The 25,351-nt window shown below is 36.0% G+C and overlaps 2 pseudogenes; one reads left to right on the top strand and one right to left on the bottom strand.

The window, feature by feature from the left end:
* The first annotated feature begins 10,873 nt into the window (after nt 1-10,873).
* Nucleotides 10,874-11,697, top strand: LOC147565887 (putative acetyltransferase At3g50280; annotated as a pseudogene).
* An 11,976-nt stretch (nt 11,698-23,673) lies between these two features.
* On the bottom strand, nt 23,674-25,221 carry LOC147565888 (uncharacterized; annotated as a pseudogene).
* Nucleotides 25,222-25,351: the final 130 nt, after the last annotated feature.

Here is a 25,351-nt window from a genome sequence, read left to right on the forward strand (position 1 = left end):
CCTTTTCACCCTTATCCCATTGAGGTTGAGACACGTGTGGAGTATAAGACTCTCCATTAATCCTCCTTAGCGCACTGATAGACTCTTCATGAACCTTCTTTAACATACTCATAGTTTCGGCCAACGAAGATGATTCTAAAGATGAAGGATCAATAGTTTCACCGTTATCCCATTGAGGTTGAGATACGTGTGAAGCATAAAATTCTTCGTTATAATGCATGTAAGAGTCATTAGTTTCAATGTTTTCTCATTGAGGTTGGGACACATTTGGAGCATAAGACTCTCTACTATAATGCATGTAAGATGATCTGTCAGGATATCTATAATATGGTTCATAACCTTCTTGAGGTTGATAATAATCCCTACGACCATCATTATGCACATTGTCTCTAGGATGACTACTACTATTCTGCCCATTTGCTAAATACCACCATGGTAGATTTGAAGAACTCTCGTCCCTTCTGCCATTATGTTGGGACCACGATCTATCCATGTCTCATCAATATTTTTTATTATTTTTTTTTAAAATCGAAAACCGGGGAAGCACTACGAAGATCCTAGAAGGAAAACAACCACAATCAAGCTGACTCAACCAAGCAACCTAAAGAAAATCTAGATGACTGACAGGGTGTTCAATTTCACTTAAAAGTCTAGACAGCTCCTATATTGTAACAAAGCCTGAACTATAACTGTTATAAGGGTTACTCCGTCAAAGTAATACGGTCAAACAATTCTTGGTGACGAGCAACGATGAACGTTGTGATAGCCGTCCAACCTTCGGTAGCGTTGCCTCTTCTCGAGGTGACCTTTTAAAGAATTGAGTGACACTTTCCTTTGAGGAATGCCCAAATAAGTATCAAGTCCCTGAATTGTTTCAAAGATCCTATGAACTCGTAACCTTAGGGGCTGATGTCTAATTCAGATTTTAGTTTTTAGGTGAGGTTTAGGATCGTGAATGTTGTTACCTATTTGGGCAAGAGAACGGTGATGAAATCCGTCTCCTATCTTTCAATTGGGTTATTGCCCTTACTAGAATGCTTATACTAAACAATTCGATCAAAGCAATTAGGCACACAAAACATGCAATTACCCAGTGACAGGGGCTTCGTGGTTGATTAGAGAAATTACCTCCCGTTCAAGACGGGTGATGACCCTTGTAGACCAGGGCCACTCTCCCGTGAGTGTTCGAACCCGAGGCTTCGTTTTGGTTTTCGGTTACAATTTATAAAGCCCTCCAATTTAGGGTCAAAACTTTAAAACCAAAATAAAAAAAACTAGAAAGTCTAAAAGTCTCTCTCTCACCAAAAATAAAAAAATACTAAATATAAAATTGTAAATTTTCCTTCTTGAGCTCCTCTCCTTGTTGCGCCTTTTCCTTCGCGTTTTAGCGTTCTACACACCAAAAATGGAAAAGCAAGTCAAAGCGTCCAAAAATAAAAACTTACCAAAAATAAAACTTTCCAAATATAGAAATAAGATAAGACAAATTCACACTTAGTCCCCGGCAGCGGTGCCAAAAACTTGATGGGCCTAAAAGGTTACCCTAAATAGGTCACCAACCGCAAGTATACGGGCGTCAAGTAATAGTTCCGGTAAGACCGGTTCGTTCCTCAGAGACTAAGTCAATCTATTCTAAGATCCTATAACTAATAAGGTTTTCTTTTGAAATTGATTTTTGTGATGAGACGATAAAAATAACAAACTTGATTAAAACAACGGAAATATAATTAATGGAGAAACTTATGAGGAGAAAACCTAGGGTTTCAGAATCTACCTTATCATGTATGTAAAATGACCTAATTCTTCACAACTTAAATCTTTTTATAACTCAAGAGAAGGTAACCATTCGTACCAAACCTCGGATAATAATAATCTTTCAAAGCGACATACACATCTAGTATTTTAATTTCGAGACAAAAATTTAAGAGATGCTCCAACTATTGCTTATCAAACCCTAAGTATGATACATTAAAGACACTAAGTCTAAACATGTAACATCAAAATGTAAGCATAATCAATGAAGGAGTTACTATGAAACAAGTGCAAAGAAATTAAATTTGTCTATTAAAGCACATCAAAGATTTTTATCGTGAGAAAAATGTCATTTCCTCATACAAAACTAAGGCTTCATCCTAAACCTAGATTAGATGATTAGCTACTCATGACTAAAGAGATCATAATCATGGTGGGATGAATGAGAAATAATAACATTAAAGAAAGAAAATGAATCGGAGAAGAAAACACTTTTTTTCTCGCAAATTTTCCTCTATGCAGCCAAACAGACCCTTAGGGAAAATAATTTTCTCGTCTTCCCGGAAACGATTTCCTAGGGAGAAAATTATTTTCCTTCTCTGGTTTTTCTCTCTCTCTACTGTTTTCTCTTTCTTTCTCTCTCTAAACTTTCTCTTTATCTCTATAATAAACACAGGAGCTCTCTCTATCTCTCTAACAGTAACAGAAAAGGAAGAAGAAGAAAAAGATGATTTAAAATTGATTTTATAAATTGATTTCAATCTCTCTCTCTCTACAGAAAACAGTAATTCTCTCTCTCTTTAACTCTCTCAATCTATTCCCCTCTCTCTCTCACAAAGAGAAGGATGACAGAAGAAGAAAAAGAAAACAAAAAAAATATTCTTTCACTCACTTTCTCTCTCTAGCTCTTGGTTTCTTCTTCAATGGCCGAGCTGCCTCTCTCTCTCTAAACTCTTTCTGTTTCTTTAGCTGTGGAGAAGATGATTAATGGTTTCAGCCGTGAGCTCCCAAAAACCGAGCCCCCACAATCAGTTCCTCCTGGTTATTTCTTATAGCCGAGACCCTATACCTCTCTCCCTCTCTTTCCTTCTCTGTCTCGGTTTTCTTTCTCTCTCTAAACAATATTCCCGAATCCTTCCTTTCCTTCTCGGTTCTAATTCATCCCACAATTCTCCTTCTTTCCTTCTAAATAATATAAGGAAATCTTTGTTTCCTTTCTATCTCCATCACTATCACCTCTCTCGGTTCCTTAGTATCTCCGTTTTATCTCTCTACTGTTAAGAGATATTCGGTTTTAAATGGAGAGGATAGCAACGCAAGGGACGTGAGCTGTTGTGTTGACTGTCAAGTGAACACGATATGGTACATCTCGGGACAAGTTAGTCGATTGGGACACACCTTTAGATAGAGTCATGTGCCAAGGAATGATCTCAGACGTAGATTTGGTTGGCTGCGTATAGGAGCATGGTAACATCTTGTGCCCGAGTGTACGAGATCAGCGCCTGGTATAGATCCCGAAATAGTCCCGGGCGTGCCCACCAGAATACCGAAAATGTATCCCTCGCCGTCTGGTTGGTCGCCACGTGTCTCTAGACGGTATTTGCTTCACTTTAGTCAACTAGCTTTGACCCAAACTTTGACTTAGTCTATTTTACTCGTCCGGACTCCGATTTGACCTCCGTTTTCACCCACGGGCTCGTCTTGGACTACACTTTCATCCGAGTATCAAAATATACCAAACTACTAGAGCACCATCACCACTAAATGACCAAAATTCCCTTAGCATGTCTTTCTTCCGATTTTAATCGTTTTTTACACTGAACTTCGTAAAAGTCACCTGAGAAAGAGAAACAAGTAATTCATGAGAATAACTGCTCGAATTGGACTAACTAGTCCGAGTTAAGAGATTCAGATGGGACATTTCCATGTCTCATCAGGCCTCACGACCATGAGAGAAAAGGCCCACTCAGGCGACCCATAGATTAGGTCTTTTATTTTATTAGAAGTTAAGTATTTACAATTTGCAAGTTTATCAGGTTAGGTTATTTGTGTTGATATTCTTTCTTATATTGAAATATTTCATATAATAACTTTCATACATTGAGATATTAGATAATACTCCCTCCGTCTCACAATGATAGTCCATTATTCCTTTTTGGGTTGTCTCACAATGAAAGTCCCATACCATATATAACCTATAATATCCAATATTTTGGCAAATATACCCCTCTTTAATTCTATCAACATCAAGTGCATTTATTAGGAAAGATAGTGCATGCACTAGTTTTGTCCAATAAAATTCACTAGATTGTATTACAATAAATGCTAGCACTCTTATTTAATGAGGACAATATGGGAACACACAAAACGAAAATAAATCGGGTGAGTTTCGATAATGGACTTTCATTGTGAGACGGAGGGAGTAGTAAATATTAGAAACTAGTAAAGATATTAGAAGCGATTAGATATTAGAAACTATTAACTATTAGCAACTAGGAAATTAGATACAGTAGTGTTATAACTCTATAAATAGAGTCTTGTATTTCTTTTGAAAATCATCAAGGAATAAAATAATTTCTTTGATCACTTTGAACTTGGTACCAGAGCCAACAGTTTTAAATTTGTATTTTTGAAATTTTTGTCGATTGCTGGAGAAAGAACCTGTATCTTCATATTCTTTTCCTATCTTAGTTCCGAAGAACGAAAAAAAACCTGTATCAATATTTTAAAGAGAAAGAATTTATTTTGGTTTTAGAAAGAAGGCAAAAAGACAAAACAATAACTTTAATTTTTACTGTGTGATCTATATTGTCTCACAATTTACAAGACTTTGAGTTGGTGGAACTATCTTCTCAGAGATTCAATTTCTTAAATTTTCTGATATAAACTTTTACTTATAATTAATATAGTAGAAAAAATGGACCAGACAATTGGTACAATTTTTCAGTCAGGAGGATCCTTTAATTCAGTGATTATATTGAATGAAAAAAATTATGATATGTGATCTCAAATCATGGAGATGCATATTGCTGAAAAATAAAAACTTTCATTTCTTTGAGGTAATTCATTACCACCAGCTGAACATGACGTTAAATATGAGAAGTGGTACGCAGAAAATCAAAAAGTCAAGAGATGGTTGTTGATGTCTACGACTCCAAAAATTATATAGAGATACATTCGTTTACCTACAACTCGTGATATTTGAAAAGCTTTATCTAAAACATTTTAGGATAGATCTGATGAGTTGCAAGTCTTCTATTTGAATCAGAGGGCGTTTTCTGCCAAACAGAATGAGAACTCGATTTATTACGGTGAATTGGTTGAGATCTTTAGTGAATTAGATCACCGCGACAAAGTGATCATGGAAAACGAAAACGATATTGTATCATATCGTAAATCAGTTGAACGACAACGTGTGCACATTTTTCTTGTCGGGTTAGATGGCGAATTTGAACAAATTCGTGGTGAAATTTTAAGAAAGGATCCCACTCCTGATTTAGAAGAGCGTTATGCTTTGGTTCACCGTAAGCTTGTTCGGTGCACAACGATTAATGGTGAATGTGAAACAAATGATTCTTCCGCAATGATGACTTGAAATAAGATAAAAAATAATCTTGTTAAAGCTATTTATCAATCCGACCAATTTTCTTACAAGTGTACCCGTCGTAACAAAACTGGTCATACCAAAGTCATTGTTATGAACTACAAGCTTATCCAGGATGGTGGGATCACAATCGAAAGAAAACTCTAAGAAAACCCTTTTAGCTGCACTTGTTGAGACAGAGGAAGAAAATCCAACTGTTGAGCAAGCTTCAGCAATGATAGTCACTACAAGTAACGTGGAAAAAGAGAGGAAGAACTTTAGGGATAAACTCTGCTGCGTGGAGCAGTTAGAGAATCTCAGAAATCAACTAAACGAGTGTTTGCACCAAAAGTGTGAAGTGGAGAAGAAACTTTGCAAGTCTTAGTTCTTTATCTCAAGAAGGTACTTCTGCAGATACAAGTATTTTGGTGAAGCAGTTGCAAGAAAAGCAAAGGAACTGTGAGTTTAAAGTCCAAGAAGCAAGGAAGTTGCAATTATCTTATCAAAACAGTGAGTTATTAAAAGAGAAATTATTGGAAGAAAAGGGCCAAAACTACTGGAAATGTTTCAACAACAAGAGACTCAATTTGATGCGAGAAAGTTAGAGGATGAACTAATGGCATCGAAGTCATTAACCAATGATATTCCTAGTGTTTCATGTCCAAGTCACATACGTATTAAGTTCGCAGGCTTACAGAAAGAAGTGACTGGAAATATGACGGTAGTTGGTAAAGTAAGCGCACGTTTAAAGCAAATGGAGGTAACTCTTGAAGCACCTGAACTTGGTAAATAACATGCAGAATTTGTGGCCTCATTGACAACCAGAAAGCAGAAGACCTAGTATCAGAAGGTAAACAACGTGATTTGATGATCAGTTATCTTACTGAAGAAAGAGAAAAATTAAAAAAGGAGGTTATTGATTTGAAGATGCACAGGAATATGGAAACAGCGAGGGCAACCGAGCAAAGAACTCTTAATCAGAATTTGGAGACATCACTGGCTAGAAATGAATTCTCCATTAAAGTACTGGAAGTTAAATTATCAGAACAAAAGGAGGCATGGATGACCAATATAACGAGATAAACCTGCTCAATGAGCGCAGCGAGCGGCTATACAACGAAGTACGGAGGCTAAAATTATTGGAGCGGGAGAGTGACCAACTCAGTGAAGAAATTTATGTTTTAGAGTCTGAGTTGGGTCATGGTGTTGCAAGTACGAAGGTGTTGCAAATGGTTAATAAAGTGGTTGACGTTTTTACCAAAACAATTTTAAGCCGAATACTTTTTGGATTGGTGGACAAGTTGGGCGTGTGTGATATCTATGCACCAATTTGAGGAGGAGTGTTGAGATTCTTTCTTATATTGAAATATTTCATATAATAACTTTCATGCATTGAGATATTAGAAACTAGTAAATATTAGAAACTAGTAAATATATTATAAACTATTAGATATTAGAAACTATTAGATATTAGCAACTAGTAAATTAGAAACTAGTATCGTTCCAACTCTATAAATAGAGTCTTGTATTTCTTTTGAAACCATCAAGGAATAAAATAATTTCTTTGATCACTTTGAATTATTTGGCAAACAAGAAACTAGAGTTTAGGATTTATGTCTTTCCCAATTTATGTTTATCTAGGAGTCTTTAAAAACCCTATAAAAGGGAGTCTATTATGTCATGTTTATCATCTTTCTAACACTACTAGATAAACATAAGTTAAAGTTTTTAAATAGTGCTAGACCATGAGAGAAAAGCCCATGAGAGAAAACAAGACATAATAGACCCCCTTTTATAGGGTTTTTAGATACTGCTAGATAAGCATAAATTGGGAAAGAAATAAATCCTAAACTCTAGTTTCTTGTTTGCTAAATAACCTAATCCGATAAACTTGAAATTAATAAATATCTAACTTCTAATAAGATAAAAGACCTGATCTGTGGGCCGTCTGAGTGGGTCTTTTCTCTCATGATCGTGAGACCTAATATATCTGCATCACCCTCCCCTTCTCTCAAGAAGTTCGTCCCAAACTGTGTGGTAAGAAGAATCTGGTGGGTTTCTGAAGTGCAGAAAATTTTCACAGACCCTGTTTAACCAAAAGTAGCCTTCTTTGTGTCGTGCGTAGGAATGATTGGAAACAAGAGACGAGAGCAAGCATGAAAGAATGTCAAGATCTTCTTATTTGCAATTTTGAATCGTCTAGATTTTTCTCTTCTTATTGAAAGCAAATTAGTGAAATAATTGAGAATTGGGTGTCTAATTTGGGACTTGGAAAAATAATAATCATCACCAACTTTAGATTCCTGGGTAGGATCAAAACATTATGATATCTATTGAATGATATAATGGTTCCACTAGGTTCCCAAATAAAATTAAAGGCCTATTCTCTAAGAATGTTTGATTGTTTTTTAAGATACGCAAATTTCTGAGCTAATGGAACAAACATATTGGTAGTTCGATCAGGTTCATTGTAATTTGATTGATCAACATCAATATTATTGAAATGATCCTCTTTATTTCTCTGCCATGTGCTTCTTGAGCATATCTTACTTCTTCATGGTTGTGAGATATAATAGGCATTGAAGATGGTCGAAGTTTTAGTGTCTCGATCTTGTCACATAATTGTATCATCTTATTGATGTCAGACTTAATCGATTGAAGTGTTTCTAAAGAAAGAGAAGACGGTTGTGGTGATGGTGAAGAATGTGTTGGATTATAAGATGGGGTTGTGATGGTGTTGGATAATAATAATAAGGTGGAGGTGGTGGTGGTGTATACGAAGAGTATGGAGGTGGTGAAATTTCTCTTACGAGTTCTCCGGGATTCTGATGATAATTATACGAACTATTTGATGAAAAACATGTTCTGCATGAGCCTTTTATTCATCATCCCTTGAGGAATAGAATTCGATTGATTATAATAAAAAATTTCTACATTTTTTTTACAGTATAGTTCACCCAAGAATTTGGTGGCTCTGAATACCACATGATGTAGACGCTATGAAACTGAAACAAGTAATTAAACTAACGATAAACTAAGTCAAATAACGAGTAAATATTGATAAAAGAGATGCAAACAAGATATATATTTTATTGATAATATTCAAAGATGAAAAGCAAGACATAATAGACTCCCTTTGATAAGGTTTTTAGAGACTCCTAGATAAACATTGGGAAAGACATAAATCCTAAACTCTAGTTTCTTGTTTGCTAAAACTTGGAAATAATAATTACTCTAACTTCTGATAGAATAAAGGGTTATTTCCCTAATAGGCCCCAACTTTGTGACCAGCTTCCCGCCTAGCCCCCTAAATTAGCAAAAATATGCCACATCATCTATCACGGCACATCATCATCTTCTTCGGCATAAGTCGCCGGCTGGGTATTTTTGCTAATTTAGGGGGCTAGGCGGGAAGCTGGTCACAGAGTTGGGGGCTATTAGGGAAATAACCCTAGAATAAAAGACCTAATTATGGATTGTCTGATTGGGTCTTTTCTCTCAAGGTCGTGAGGCCCAATATGATACGCATCACCTAGACTCGATAGAATTGTTGTTTTCACATTCAGATTAGAGAATCTCTGATTTCCCGAACAAGGAACATTAACTCTAGGAATGAAAAAATTGAATAGGATAGAGATGTCTTAATCATAGAGTGGCCTTAAAATCAGTGCAGTTTTAGGTGCTGTTTGTTTTTTTATTTGTGTCTGAATCTGAATTGGCTGAATCTGAATTGGCGGAACTGAATTCGCTGAATCTGAATTTGCCAAATTATTTTAGAAGTTAGATGTTTGTTTTTTAAGTTTGAATTATTGGGCCTGAATTAGAATTTTGACATTTATGCCCTCCTTTCTTCTTTTTAACCCAAAACCCTAATTCACCAATCTCTTTATCCTTCTCCTATTTCAGCCAAAAGAAACCCTAATATCTTTCTCTACTTTCCAGCTCTCCCTCTTTCTTCCTCCATTAGCCAAAAAAAACCCAAAACCCTAATAAGTGGTAGGAGCCTCTCTCTCTGTCTCTCTCTCTCTCTCTCTCTTCACGCACCTCTCAGATGTGGTGGCCGTGGGTGATGGTGGTCTCCGTGATTTTGATGTGGTGGTGGCGCATTGGTTGTGGTGGCGGTTTGCTTTGTTGTGGTGGAGGTTTGGTTTGTTGTGGCGGCGGTTTGGTTTGTTGTGGTGGAGGTTTGGTTTGTTGTGGTGGTGGTGGCTAGTTCGTGGTGGTGGTAGTGATGGTTGTGTGGTGGTTCTCTGGTGGTTAGTGGTGTTGGTTCGGTGGTGGTGGTTGCTGGTGGTGTTGGTTCGGTGGTGGTGGTTGCTGGTGGTGGTGGTGGTTAGTGGTGGTGGTTAGTGGTGGTAGTTAGCAGTTCTGTGGTGGTGGTGGTTTTCTGGTGGTGGTGGTGGTGGTGGTGGTGGAAGTGGTGCTGGTTCTGTTGTGGTGGTGGTGGTGGTGGTGGTGGTGGTGGAAGTGGTGTTGGTGGTGGAAGTTTTTTAATTCAAGGGGTTACTAGTGTAAATTAACACAAATTCAGATTTTGGCATTGGTTTCAGACTTGTTTTGAAGTCTGAAAAATGTGGGTCTTTTTTAGCTAATTCAGACATTTAGTTGATTCAGTGGACATTTCAGATTTTTACAAATAAGAAAAACAAACATCTGAAATCTGAATTGGTATCAATTCAGATTTCAGATCTGAAAAAAAAACAAAAAACAAACAGCACCTTAGTGTAGAATAGAGAGATGTCTTGATACTCATTCCAAAATAATTCAATTATTTTGTTAAAATATTTATACATCTTAGGTAATAAGAAAAACATGTTTTCAACAGAAAAAAGAAAAAAAGAAAAAAAAATGTGTGGCCAGTTGTCCATGTTGTATAGAATAAGATAAATATTGACAACTATATCGATCTACAAATGATCACTGGTTCTCGATATTATCAATTAAAATCCACCACCTCTTGAGAACTGGTCGATTTTATTTTTTATGTACCTTCACGGTTACTTATCTTATATTTCCATACTAGGGTATATCCCGTGCCTTAGGGCACGGACACTTGAGAGAGATTTTAATTATTTAATATTTTATTGAAAGAGAGAGATTTTTATTAGTTATTATTTTTTTGTATTATTCTTGTGTTTATTTTCTTTTAAATTTGTTATTATTTTATTGAGAGAGAGTGATTTTAATTTCTTTTTTTAATCCTTGAAATTTATTTTGTTTCTTTTTTTCTTAAATTAGAATTCTTTTTTCTAAGAAGGAAAAGATATTATTCTTTAAATAGGTAACTTTATTTCTACGAGGGACTATATTTTAAATTTTGAGAAGGGCCTCTAGACAATATCCTTTATTAAAAAAAGATGTTTGTCCCAGTCATCGTTTTCCCTTCTGTTTTATATAATAGATATGTAGTTGGTATACTTGGTAACAATTAATATATCAAATACACAGAGATTAGATTTAGTCTCCTCCCCATCTCTCTCTCTTTAAGTTATAAATTTCACAGTTTGTTATCCAAAACTATAGAGAAATAGAGTGAGAATGATCTCTGAAGCAGAAGTTTTATGCATCTCTACTAGTACAGTCCGACCAGCTACTGATCAGAGCTACACAAGCCCTAGACGGATTGACTTGACCCCATGGGATCTCTTTTTCCTCCCACACCAATATATGCAAAGGGGATTTCTCTTCACTGATCCCACTACCTGCAAACAATCCATACAAGAGAAGAAAATTTTGATTGATCATCTCAAGACCTCTTTATCAACCACACCAGATTACTTTTTCCCTCTTGCGGGTCTTATTGCTATAACTAAACATAATGACGATAGTACTTTCTCTCCGTACATCAACTGCAATTCTGCAGGCGCAGCATTCATCCACACCACTGCAGAAGTAACCATAACTAACATCCTCAACCCAACTTATGTTCCTCACATAGTTCGCTCGTTCTTCTCCCTTAACGGAGTTGCCAACCACGAGGGTCAGTCAAAACCGTTACTCTCTGTGCAGGTAACAGAACTAATTGACGGTATTTTTATAGGTTGTAGCATAAACCATGTTGTTTGTGATGGCACATCTTCATGCCACTTCTTCAATTCATGGTCTGAGATCTCTAGAGGTTCAGATCATATCTCACACCCTCCTGTTTTCGAACGTCGTTTTCTGAGTAATACTGATTGCCCCATTCGTCTTCCGAAACCCATGGGTGAATTTCCAACAGTACCATATTATCCATCTCAATTTAAAGAGAGAGTCTTTCATTTCACAAGAGAAATGTTGCAGAACTTAAATCAAATGAAAACTTCAAACTTAAGATAGATCATAACAAGAACAATATATCATCTTTACAGGCTCTATTATAGCTCATGTTTGGGTAGCCTTTCTTCCTGCAAGATCAAGAATATCTTCATTACCTATCGACCCTGTCATTTTCCAAATTTGATCTTGTATCTTCATTACCTTATCTTAATGTCACGAAGATTTATTCATGTGTTCAGATTTCGATGATCGAGTAGTCTCTAGTCTTCTGCAGACACAAGAGCTAATTTAAGCAAAGGCAAATAAAGAGAGTGGCAAATGGGGCCACCAAAACCGTACTAGAAGTTTAGTTGAAAGTTCATTCAGGAGCATGGCAGACTGTCCTGTCAAAAGCGTGGTGAAATTCCTGTCACAAACATGGCAAGTTTTGTACTAAAGCGTGGCCAAAAGTGTCATAAAAGCGTTGTAAAAAGTATCACCAGAAGCATAAAAGAAAAAAGCGTCACTGGTCTATCGGTAATGGAACGCAAAAAGGGTCGTTAAAAGCATGGGGAAAAATGTACGGTCAAAAGTGTGGTAGAGAGTAGCAAAGATGGGAACTTGGTTCAACTTCAAACCCAATAGGTTTCTTCCTCCTCTTTCTAATGATTTTAATTTTAATGGGAGCTCTCTCTTTCCCTACTTCTGCTTCAAGTAATGGTAAGTCTCTTCTTTTTCTTGATATTTGTTTCCATTTCCTTGTGATCTTAATGTGCAGTTTCATTGAGCTTAATACCATGTTTTATTTTTAGGATTTTTCAGTTAGAGTTAAAACTCAAAGGAGTAGAGGAATTATTTAGTCTAACAAAACTGTAGTATAAATTTTGATTTCTACCCACCTCAATTATTGGTAAAACATGTTGATGTAACACCTGTCTCAGTACCAATTATATTGTCTTTCGTAAGTGCAACATATTGCGCAGAAGAGACGTCCAGTCAATTCAGGGACGAGACTAAAATCTGGCAGAGAACTCTCCCTTTTAAGATGCCCAGACGGCTCTGCCTGGAGTCTGGACATGGGGAGGCAGACACACCCAAAAGGCCTAACCTCTATGTAAGACTAGGTCTTGTGAGACCAAGTGCTTCGCACCTAAAAGGCCTAACCTCTAAGTTTGTAGTTATTAATTTAAAAAATTTAGTTCTAGTCGAATAGGTAACTATATTGAAAGCGAAAAACATTGGCTTGTTGTGTATATATCTTAAATTATTACCCAATTGTGACAGAAACCTACGGTTCGTCGTGGAAACTCATTGTTGTAGAGAAGTTAAACAAAACTCTCACTCTGGGAAGTAGCTTTCTTGGATTAGACAATATGGAGGCAGTGAATGAAGTAATTTTATGTGTAAATGGCTTGGTAGATTCTGCAGAGAAAAGAGTTGATCAAATTCTTCCTTATCTTAAAACGATTTTAAGCTTTGTAATTGAAAGATCAAATTCTGGTTTAAAGAGCTTTAAAGTAATTGCAGTAGAGAAAGTGGAAGAAGCCATTCCTTATCTTAAGAGCTCTTTGTATTACGCAGAGGAGAAGGCGAAGGAAGTCGTTCCTTATTTTCGTATTTTGCAATGGAAAAACATACGAAGCTATTCCTTATGTTAAGACCTCTTTCTTTTTTGCGAAAGAGAAAGTATAATAGAGATGAGAATAATTCAAATTGGGTATAATTTAATTGGGTTGGACAGCTCCTTGTTTGGCTCCTATATACCTAATCATAACACTTCAATTTCTGTTAAGTTGGTTATGGCTGAACCAGTTCTCGTCCACCCTCAACTCAGCCTAACCCAACTACCTTGAGTTTGTTATAGTTAGTTAGAGAGAGAAACCATTTCTGTTTTGAGTTTGTTATAGAGTTAGTTGTAATTGCTCTTTAAATACTCTTGTACTAATTCATTTTAGTTTTAATGAGAATCAAATCAACTATGGTATCAGAGCTAAGTGCGCTCATTCTCTGAAAATCCTTTTCTCGTTTTCTCTCTCTAGAACTTCATCCTCTTCGTCGTCTTCTTCTGTTTCTTCATCAATTTCTTCATCGTCTTCATCTGTTTCTTCATCAATTTCTTCTTCGTCTTCATCATCTGTCTTTTATCTTCTAATTCAACCATGGAGAATCCTAAAATCACATCTTTGTCTATCAATTCAATGGGAAATGTAATCCCAATTAAACTTCAAAGTGATAACTATTTGGCTTGGAAGTCACTGTTTCTTCCTATACTTAAGAAATACAAAGTACTCGATCTCATAGATGGAACTCGCCCTCAACCTACTCAATTTCTAAATACTGAATCAAAGGAAATCAATCCTGAATATCTTGAATGGTTAGAAGAAGATCAAACTTTATTGATTTGGATAAATTCAACTTTATCAGACTCTGTGATTCCTTATGTGGTAGGAAATACGTCTTCTCAAGAACTTTGGAAGAATCTTGAGGATTCTTTTGCTTCAGCCTCTACTTCTCATGTCTTCCAGCTACAAGAAAACCTTCGTGATTTGAAGAAAGATTCAGAGAAAATGCCTGAATTTCTCACTAAAGTAAAGAAGATATCAGATTCTCTTGCTGCTGCTGGTAGTCCAGCTTCTAATGTTGAGTTAGTCGTGAGTATTTTGAGAGCTCTTCCATCAGAATATGATTCTTTTTCAGCAGCTATTAGGTTAAGAAAACCTCCTGTTTCTGTGTCTGAGTTACAAAATCTTTTAATAAGTGAGGAAATCACTATCTTTGAGAAACAGAAGAGGTCTATGCTCAATGTGAATCAAGTCTTATTCACTAATCCTCAAGTTCGATTGAATCAACCAAGGTTCAGTACTGGTAATTCTTCTAATCCATATCCTAATCGATTTAAAAATACAAGGAATTATAGCAATAATTCTTTTCAAGGCAAGAGTTCTAGTAATAGTGCTTCTCAAGCAAAGAATTACTCTCAACAAGCTTCAAGAACCAATAATGGTGACAAGCCTATATGTCAAATTTTCCATAAAGTAGGGCATACTGCAGTTGAGTGCTATCATCGCATGAATTTCTCCTATCAAGGTCGAAACCCACCAAGTAATTTGGCAGCTATGCTTGCTACAACCAACATTTTGGGAGAAAACCCTTGGTATGCAGATACTGGAGCTTCACATCATATAACTCCAGATGCTTCTAATATAGCATCTTCTTCCACCTATAAAGGCAAAGAGATAGTCTCCACAGCTAATGGCCAAGGTATGCCTATTGCTCAAACTGGTAATTCTATCTTTAAGCATATGAATCATACTTTCTCTCTTAAGAATGTGTTGGTTGTCCCTCAAGCTACACACAATTTGTTATCTGTGAACAAATTCACAAGAGATAACAATTGTTCTTTGACATTTGATCCTGTTCAATATTCTGTGAAGGATCTAATCTCGAACCAGACTCTTTTCCAAGGGCCAGCTAAAGGTGGTCTGTACCCAATAATGCTTGGTGCTGGTGTCTCTTCTAAACCTCAAATAAAAGCTTTGCTAGCAAGGCCTACTTCTTCTGTTATTTGGCACAAAAGGCTGGGCCATCCTTCATTTCAATCTCTGCAGAAATTGAAGTATCTCTTTACTGATGCTGCTATCAAACCAATCTTTTGCTCAGACTGTCAATTAGGGAGAAGCAAGAAACTTTCTTTTCAACCTTCTAATAATGTAGCATCTACTCCTTTACATTTGTTACATATAGACCTATGGGGTCCTGCTCCTAGTGTTTCAGTTAGTGGCTACAAATACTATGCTAATGTGATAGATGACTACTCTAAGTATTGTTGGATACTACCTTTATCAAATAAATCACATTTTGCTTCAGCTTTTATGTCCTTTGTCACTTCTATTGAAAATCAGTTGGGTCACAAGGTTAAAACCATTAGGACAGATGGAGGAGGAGAGTTTATTGCTACTTCTCTTAAGTTGTTTCTTCAAAGTAAAGGAATTACTCATCAAATGACTTGTCCTCATACTCCAGAACAAAATGGAGTGGCTGAGTCTAAACACAAGCATCTGCTTGATATCACTAGAACATTACTGATTCAATCTTCACTTCCTAGCTCCTATTGGCTTGAAGCTCTCAATTCAGCCAATTATCTCATTAATAGGCTTCCTCTATTATCTTTACAAAATGTGTCACCATTAGAGAAACTATTCTTTTGCACTCCTGATTATGACTTTATTAGAGTTTATGGTTGTGCTTGTTATCCTTGGTTGCGACCATATGCACAAGATAAGCTTGCACCAAGGAGTAAGGAATGTATTTTTATAGGATATGCTACTGACCAAAAGGGATATAAGTGTTTAGACCCGACAAATGGTCGAGTTTATATTTCGAGACATGTGGTTTTTAATGAAGATTACTTTCCTTTATCTTCTACCAAGTATTCTAACATTGGTACTTCTGATAATTCATCCATTAGTCATCAAGATATAGTTCCTATTTCACCATCTTTCTTTCAGCCTGACATACCTCCTGAACAGCCTCTTATTGGAAATCCTGTTCATGAGGAACCTGATTCACCTCTTCCTGCACCTGAGGTTCATACTCCACCCTTATCTCCTATTCATGAACCTCAGTCACCTGTTCATGAAACTCCACCACTTATACATGAAACTCCATCACCTGTGGTTCAACCTCCTATACTTAACCAACCACCAATTCATGAACCACTACCAATTCAACCAATTCAGTCCACTCACCCAATGCAGACAAGAGCTAAGTCTGGAATTTTTAAACCAAAAGCATTTTCAACCAAACATCCTATCTCCCCTACATTGACCAATATAGCTTTACCCCCAACACCAACTTGTTTTACCCAAGCTAACAAGAGTCCTCAATGGAGAGAAGCTATGGCCACAGAATTTAAGGCTTTACAAGATCTCAACACTTGGTCTCTTGTGCCTCCCTCCCCTAATCAGAATTTGGTAGGATGCAAATGGGTTTTTAAGTTAAAACAGAAGCCTGATGGTAGTGTTGAAAGATATAAAGCCAGGTTAGTGGCCAAGGGATTTCACCAAAGAGAAGGAATTGATTATTCAGAGACCTTTAGTCCTGTGGCTAAACCAACCACAATTCGAGTCCTTCTCTCTCTTGCTGTTCAAAATGATTGGTTAGTTAAACAACTTGATGTGAGTAATGCTTTTCTTCATGGTCATCTCAAAGAAGAGGTCTATATGACCCAACCTCCAGGTTTTCAAGACATCTGCTATCCAAATTATGTTTGTAAGCTTCATAAATCACTTTATGGTTTGAAGCAAGCTCCAAGAGCCTGGTATGAAGAATTAGTGGATTCATTGCTAGCCATAGGCTTTCAAAAATCATTCTCAGATACATCTCTATTTGTTCTCTCAGACAATGGGATTCTTCTGTATGTGTTAGTATATGTAGATGATATATTGGTCACTGGTAACTCTATCTCAGCTTGTGATTCCCTAATCAAAACTCTAAGTTCACAATTTGCTATGAAGGACTTAGGTCCTCTTCATTATTTTTTAGGAATGGAAGCTAAAAGAGATGTGTCTGGACTTCATCTTTCCCAAACTAAATATGCTTTGGATCTTCTTCAAAAGGCACAAATGGCTGATGCAAAACCATGTTCTACTCCACTCCCTCACAGAACAAAACTAAGTCCAAATGATGGTGAGCTTCTTACTGATCCTACCTATTATAGAAGTTTAGTGGGGGCCTTGCAGTATCTTACTTGGACAAGACCTGATTTAAGTTATTCAGTTAATCTTGTTTGTCAATTTATGAGTCAACCAAGGACTTCACATCTGTTAGCTGTGAAAAGAATTCTGAGATATCTGAAGGGAACCATCACACATGGAATTCATTTTACTAAAAGCAAATCTTTAGAAATACAAGGATTTGCAGATGCAGATTGGGCTGGTAGTGTTTGTGACAGTCGATCTACATCTGGTTTCATTATATACTTGGGTGGAAATCCCATCTCTTGGTCAGCTAAAAAGCAGCCCACTGTGTCTAGGTCTTCTACAGAGGCAGAGTATCGTTCTCTTGCACACACTGCAGCTGAAACCTTATGGATTTGTTCTCTTCTAAAGGATTTACATTGCTTTATCTCTGTTCCACCAACTCTATGGTGTGATAATGTTTCAGCTTTGGCCTTAGCATCAAATCCTGTTTTTCACTCCAAGATAAAACATCTTGCATTGGACTTCCATTTCATTCGAGAGTTGGTGGTAAATAAGAGAATTCAGCTCTCATATGTCCACACTTCAGATCAGCCAGCAGACATTCTTACTAAAGCTCTTCCAGGACCTCCTTTCACACAACTCAGATCCAAGCTTAAGCTCTTTCCAATTGCTTAGCTTGAGGGAGGGTAATAGAGATAGAGAATAATTCAAATTGGGTATAATTTAATTGGGTTGGACAGCTCCTTGTTTGGCTCCTATATACCTAATCATAACACTTCAATTTCTGTTAAGTTGGTTATGGCTGAACCAGTTCTCGTCCACCCTCAACTCAGCCTAACCCAACTACCTTGAGTTTGTTATAGTTAGTTAGAGAGAGAAACCATTTCTGTTTTGAGTTTGTTATAGAATTAGGTATTTGTTATAGAGTTAGTTGTAATTGCTCTTTAAATACTCTTGTACTAATTCATTTTAGTTTTAATGAGAATCAAATCAACTAAAGTAAACAAAACAGTTCCTTATTTCAAGAGTTCTTTCTATTTCGCAGTAGAGAAAGTCGAAGAAGTACTCATTCCTCTTGTTAAGAGTTCTTTCTGTTTTGCAATAGAGGAAGTCGAAGAAGTACTCATTCCTCTTGTTAAGAGTTCTTTCTATTTTGTAATAGAGGAAGTCGAAGAAGTACTCATTGCTCTTGTTAAGAGCTCTTTCTCTTTTGCAGTAGAGAAACTCGAAGAAGTTATACATTATGTTAAGAGCTTTTTAAGTTTTGCAGCAAAGAAATTCGAAGTGATTCCGTATGTTAAGAGCTCTGTAGCTTTTGCAGTAAATGAAGTGAAGGAACGTATGCCTTCTGTCAATGTCTTTGGGATCTTCTTAGTAGAGAAGTTCAAAGAACATCCTTATTGGTTTGTGCTTGTTGTGCTGATTATAGGGTGGATTTCAAAACGTATTGGTTTCATTCCTCTGAAGACGACGAAGGCTCCAGGAAGAAATCACAGGATCATCAGGGAAGGCTTTGAGAAAAACCCGATATCTTACTTTAGGAATCAAAGAAAGAAGTAAACTTACGGGTACTATGTTCACTTATTCATTTATCTTGTGTTCTTATAAAATTATCCTGTCCTCTTGCTTGTTAAAAGTCACTAAACTTTTTCGAGAACATGAAATGATATTGGAATAGAAATTAGTTGCTTATGTATACTTTCTAGCTACTTGTTGTTTAATCTCTTCTTATGTGAATGATCGGCTTGCTTTGTACATCGATCTGAAATTGCAGACTATTAGTTCTAGAAGAACACTGAAAAGGGTCCATTTAATAAGCAATGTTAAACTATATACCTCGTTTATAAAATAGAACATAAAACACCATGAGATTAAGTATAAGTACGAGTCGATCTTACCCGGATAATCATATATTGATGTACATTGTTGCGGAAGCTTTAAAGTAATGGAATCCACCATTAGAAATATGATAAACTAAACTAATTTAAGATAAATGAACTAGAAAAGAAGTTGCAATCAAGATAATTTTTATTCAATACTCACAGATGTAAATAACAAGGACAGACTGAACTTTTATAGAATCTTAGGACTTCTAGATAAACACAAACTAGGAAAGAGATAACTTCTAAATAACTAAACTCTTCTTGATTGCTATTACCCTCAATAGAATTATGAAATAAAGAAACTTCTAAAACTTGGACTCTCTTAATAACTATCTTGGAGTTTGCCCGAGAGGCCCATTATTGTTATGCCCGAGAGGCCCATGTTGATGGTCGCCATCATACTCCCCGTTCGAGAACGAACTTGCCTTGAAGTGAGACTCAACAATGCGATACTTAATTCCCATTTTGAACGAGAGGTGTCGAAAATCCGAAGAAGACAGATATGAACCAAATCACCAAATACAATCCATAAACCATGATGCGAAGGATCTCGAAAACGGGAATTTGGCCAAAACTCCCTAAAAAATTATGACTTTGGTTAAAAAAGATTCATCAAACTTTTTTAGGCTTCACCTCCCTGGTGGCAATTATGTAATTTTCTATTTCAGTGAAAAGACCAACCTAACCCTAGTGTAAGAAATTACACTCTCTCTCTCTCTCTAACCCCACAATTATAGTCTCTGGCTCTCTCTAAACCCACGCACTATTTCTGAGTTTAGCATTTTGAGTTTTAGAATTTGATTTTAGCAAGGGGAGATTGATGAAATGTACCTTGTAATTAGATTGAAGAAGTTGTGGTAACCAAATTGTGTTTGAACTAAAGTTATTTGAATTGTTTTTGTTAATTTGGTTTACCACGCACGATTACAGGGATGCAAAGAAATGATGCTTTTGGGTATGAATTCGAAAAGGCAGAGACACGCAAATGTTAGGTTAAAAGAAATAGGTGATTTTTCAACTGCGTTATAATCTGTTAGTTCTCATAGACCTAAACAAAATTGGGAGGAGATAAGGTATACAGATCAGCTAGAAAACTCTAATAACTCAGATTTCAATCCAAAAAGTGAGTTCCCTATGGAAAGCTAGGGTTTAACATTACTTTCTGTTGATTTTAGCATGTATTGTTTATAGATGTATTGTTCATAGATGTATTGTTCATAGATGTTTAAATGATGCACAGTACCTGCTCGACGAAATTCTTCAATGAGCTTGCACTGCCTTGCAAACACCTTGCAGACACCTTGCAAACACCTTGCAGACACCTTGCACTGCCTTGCAAACATCTTGCACTGCCTTGCAAACACCTTGCACTGTCTTGCAAAACACCTTGCACTGCCTTGCAAAATACCTTGCACTGCCTTGCAAAATACCTTGCATTGCCTTGCAAAGCCTTGCAGACACCTTGCACTGCCTTGCAGAGTCTTGCAAACACCTTGCACTGTCTTGCAAACACCTTGTTAAGTTTAATTTATGTTATATAATTAGACAATATAACATCTTTGTAAGGTTTATAATCTCTTGACTACCCATAAAATTCTTTTTATGGACAGTATGGGTAAAGTAGAAACACAAAAAAAAATGAAAGGGATCAAATGCTAAAGCGATCGTAGAAAGAAAATTATCAATGCGGTCAAGCTTAAATGGATTAAGCAACTGCATATCTGAACTAAAGGGTTCGAACTGAGTATCTTTAAATATTTTATTATCATCTTTGAGTACAATTGATTTATATTCATATTTGCTCTCATGTATACTAAAAATTTATGTACGCATTAGCTTGCAGAGTGCTTGCAGAGCCTTGCAAAGTCTTTGCACTGTCTTGCAAACACTTTCGACTGTCTTGCAAAGTCTTTGGAAAGCCTTTGCGTCTAAGTGGCAAACAACTTTCACTATAAACAACTCAATTGTAAAATGTTTTTTGAATTGATTTCATAGAGTTGGAAAAATAATGACAGAATACTTACATATTTCTTTTAATCTTTTTTAATAGTTTTCCAGAAGAACCGAAACACTTCAAAATTATCAAACTTTGATGATTCCTCTGAAATGTTGAGATTCTCAATCAATCATCGGAAGTCAAAGAATGAACTCAGTGGTTATTATTGAACGTTTTTTGTATTGACATTGAATCCTTGGAAATGACATCACTTGAACTCCATGATGCCAAACAACGAGAATCTTAAGAGGAAGGCCGACAAATTCTTAACGTATGGAAAGGGAGTGGTAAATTTGAACCCTTGGTGTTTGTCTTCTTTTTTGCTTTCATTTTGTCATTACAATATGTTTTAAATAGATTGCACACTCATTGCCTTGTAGAGTCCATGCAGAGCCTTGCAGTGTCTTTGCAAAGGCTTGCAGAGTGATTGCAAAGTCTTGAAAACTCCATGCAAACTAATTATTTATTTTATATTGTAGATGTTTGTCTTATTTATGCTTACAATAGTAACCATTCGCGTCTAAAACCTCCACGAATAACGAGAATGCAAGTAAATTGTCCACAATAATTAGAAACTTCGTAAGTATAAAATCATAATTTTTTTATTATAGCAAGAAATGTTTTTGGTTATTTATCAACTTAATGACTTATCTTTTCTTTACAGAGTCGATTGTGCTTTATACGCGTGCCAATTTATTTCAAATATGACTAAGTAGGGTGATATTGAAGAAATGCACATCAAACCATCTCAGATGACTAAAATTAGAGGAAAGTTAGTTGTTGATATAATTTCTGATGAGAATTACTGTTGGTAAGAAAAAAGAGAAAAAAAAAATTAAATTTGTCTCTTAGATATGAATCTTTTGATGAATGAATAAATATTTTTATTAATATTTTGTTGATTGGTTGGATGAGATAATTACATTTTGAACAATGTTTGTGTATTCTTATTTTCATATTGTATTTACATATTTTGAATAGATTGCAAACTCCTTGCAGTGCCTTGCAAAGTGATTGCACTGCCTTGCACAGTAATTGCAGTGCCTTGCGAACACCTTGCATAGCCTTGCAAACACCTTGCATAGTCTTGCAAAGTACTTGCAATGTCTTACAAAGTTACAAATTTTAAAGTCCATATTATTTGTATGAATAACTTTGAAAATTTCTTCGAAAAAACGGGGTTTCCGCCACCGAATACTCGTAAAAAGAACGTCAACAACATTTGCAATATAAATTCTAGCTACATATTTTTGTAATGGGGTTAGGACCCCTGTAAAAAGAAGGTCAAAAACATTTACAATATAAAGATGCATATAAATTTCTTTAAAAAAATGGGGGCTCCGCCCCCCGAACCCCTGTAAAAAGAAGACGAACATGATGTGAATAGAGTTCATGGTTATTTCAACTGATTTTGATCAATCATGGGAAAAGTTTTCAAAGTTTTGCTAAGCTTGAAAAGCTTTTGCAAACACCTTGCAGAGCCTTGCAAATACCTTGCATAGCCTTGCAAACACCTTGCTGAGCTCTAGCACCATCTTTTTATATTTTTTCGAAAAACTTCCAAAGCTTTCGTGAAATTCTCAATTTGAACATAAGATCCTATCATGATTGTCCAAGAAGAAACATTTCTCACGGACATTTAATCAAACAACTTTATAGCTATTTCTACCAACTCAAATCTTGTATGACCAACTAACATTGCATTCCAAGCAACAACATCTCTTTCAAGCATTTTATCAAATACATTTCTTTCATCAACTATATTTCCACAACTTCCATACAAATCTAACAAATAAGTTTGAACAAAATATCAGAACTAACAAAACATCAGAACTAACATACCAAAAAATTACTTCAACCCTAAAGGTTCAAAAATTGGAAACTACAACTTTCTCTCTCTAAAATTCTTCACCAAAACTTAACTCAAACCCTTCAAAATCATCTTCTAACAACAAGTAAAGAGATTTAATCACCAAAACCTAAAATATGTTTATGATCTTATAGCAAGAAATTGACTTTAACTTGCTCCGCGAAATTTCCAAATAAGCCACGGTCGTTTCTCTATTTCAGTCATTCATGTTTATTATAATTTAGCATTCTAGGGTTTCCTGGTATTTTTAGATAAGCAAAGGGTATTTTTGACCTTGAAAATGTGAGTGCCTACAAAATTGTCATTCAAGAATATTTTAAAAGTTTATTTGGGCCTAGCTCATTAAAAAGGTAAGATGTCTTTTTAACTAAAAAAACATGGAGTCTCGAAAAATCAATTGGAGGAAACAAACTTCCAACAAGTTTCTACATCTCCCGTCATCTAGTAATTCGATGAAAACCACCAGGTTGATCTTTATGAAAAAATCAACTCTGAATTTCGGCAGCCACTTCATCACTCTCTCTATATCTTCCCTTTCAATGACAACTTGAATCATATTCCCACGTTCATCGTGGTGAAGTTTATAAACCAAAACTCTATCATAAGTTGTCGTGTCAAGAACTCGAAGGAACAATTTATCAAACAATAAATTAGCATACACCCATCTCTTTCAAAAGATCATATGCATCTTTTCGAGAATCAACTTCTGACTTCAAATTCTCGACAATATCAACAACAAAACAAGATAATCTAGCTTCTGAGGATAAAGATTTCACAACCCTATCAATCAGTATAAGCTTATCATGTAATTCAACATATAAAACCAATGAAGAAATATACTCAACCAAAACCAACCAATGATCCTTCACTTCAGATTCAAGTGAAGGAACCCATTCACAAGCTTTAAGAGCAAGTCCAATCCCAGCCTGTCTTAGGCCGAAAAAACCACTTTTTCACCTAAAATTATTGGCCTCAGCTCAGCCTCTAAAATTCAGCTCCAGCCCCAGTCTCTCTTGAGGCCGAAAATTTGTTCATGTGGGAAACGCGTGTGTGCACTTTTAGTTGGTGTGCGAAAAACGTGTGTGATTTTATGTATATATAAAATACGTGTTTGAACTATTTTTCGAAAAAAAATATATTCGGGAACCGACATTTGGTGGGATGTATTTTAATTACTAATATTTATGTTTTTCTAGAATTTTAAAAAAAAAATTAAAACTAATTAGAATTACAAAAAATGTATTTTGATTTTTAAGTTATTTATAATTTTTTAATTGTTTAAAAAAAAATAAAAAAAAACAAACAGATCTGGCCGTTGGATAAACCAACGGCCAGATCTGTCCCCCATGTGACCGTTGGCGTCCCCAACGGTCACATGGGGACCCCTTCAGTCGCCCCTAACATTAGGGGCGACTGAAGGAAGAGCCCCAGCCTCCGCTCCAAGCGGCTGGGCTTGGAGCGGGTGGCTGAGGCTGGACTTGCTCTAAGACCTAATATCGATGAAGCTTTAGGGCAAAGAACTGCTTGAGGAAACTTCGCATACTACCTTAACCACTTACCCGAGTACCTAACTAAACCCAATATCTATGTTCCATTCAATCGAGACAGAGAAAATGATAATGCCAATCTATGAAGATGCAAATAGATAATGTAAACAGAGTTTAGATGATGAGAACTCATCATATGCAATCATGAGTAAGATTGAAGCTTGTTTAGCTAAAGATTCATGGGTATTTTGATTAATTGCCTTTTCAATAGCTAAAAGGGATTGATTTTCCCAATCTTTTCTCACATTTTTCATAGTTTTATACCCACTTTTAGGTAGAGAGAGAAAGTACTTTAAAAGGGTTAGAAGATTAGAGGATTGAATATCTGAAATATGCTTAATACAGAGACAAAATAAATCTGATCTCTTCTTCACTAAATTGTCAGTCAAATTAGTTGAAGATAACTTAGTAACAATTCCATGATTAATTAAGGTCTCCACAAGATCCCAGAGCTTGAGATTAACACAAGTCTCTGAAATTAAACCCACCACATCTCACCCAACAAAAAGCCTACTTTCCAAGCAATACCCTGGTATAACTTCAATAAGATTCATCAACTTGAACAGAAAGACCAATTTTTCCCGCAGTTTTCGCCGGGGAATGAATTAATGTTGGAGAACTGTCTAATTGATTCAATCTTTGTTTCTGCATATGACAAATATTCATCCAAAGGAAGAACAACATACCCGAAGATACTTTTCCATGTAGTCCAATCGTCTATGAATTTTTTTTTCCTTGATTAATGAGTCTTCATTGCATTGCATTGAATGGTTCATAGATT

Source organism: Eschscholzia californica, unplaced genomic scaffold (assembly GCF_041429995.1).
Source record: "Eschscholzia californica isolate CP2 unplaced genomic scaffold, dmEscCali1.0.p SCAF_1, whole genome shotgun sequence".
Classification (NCBI taxonomy): Eukaryota; Viridiplantae; Streptophyta; class Magnoliopsida; order Ranunculales; family Papaveraceae; genus Eschscholzia; species Eschscholzia californica.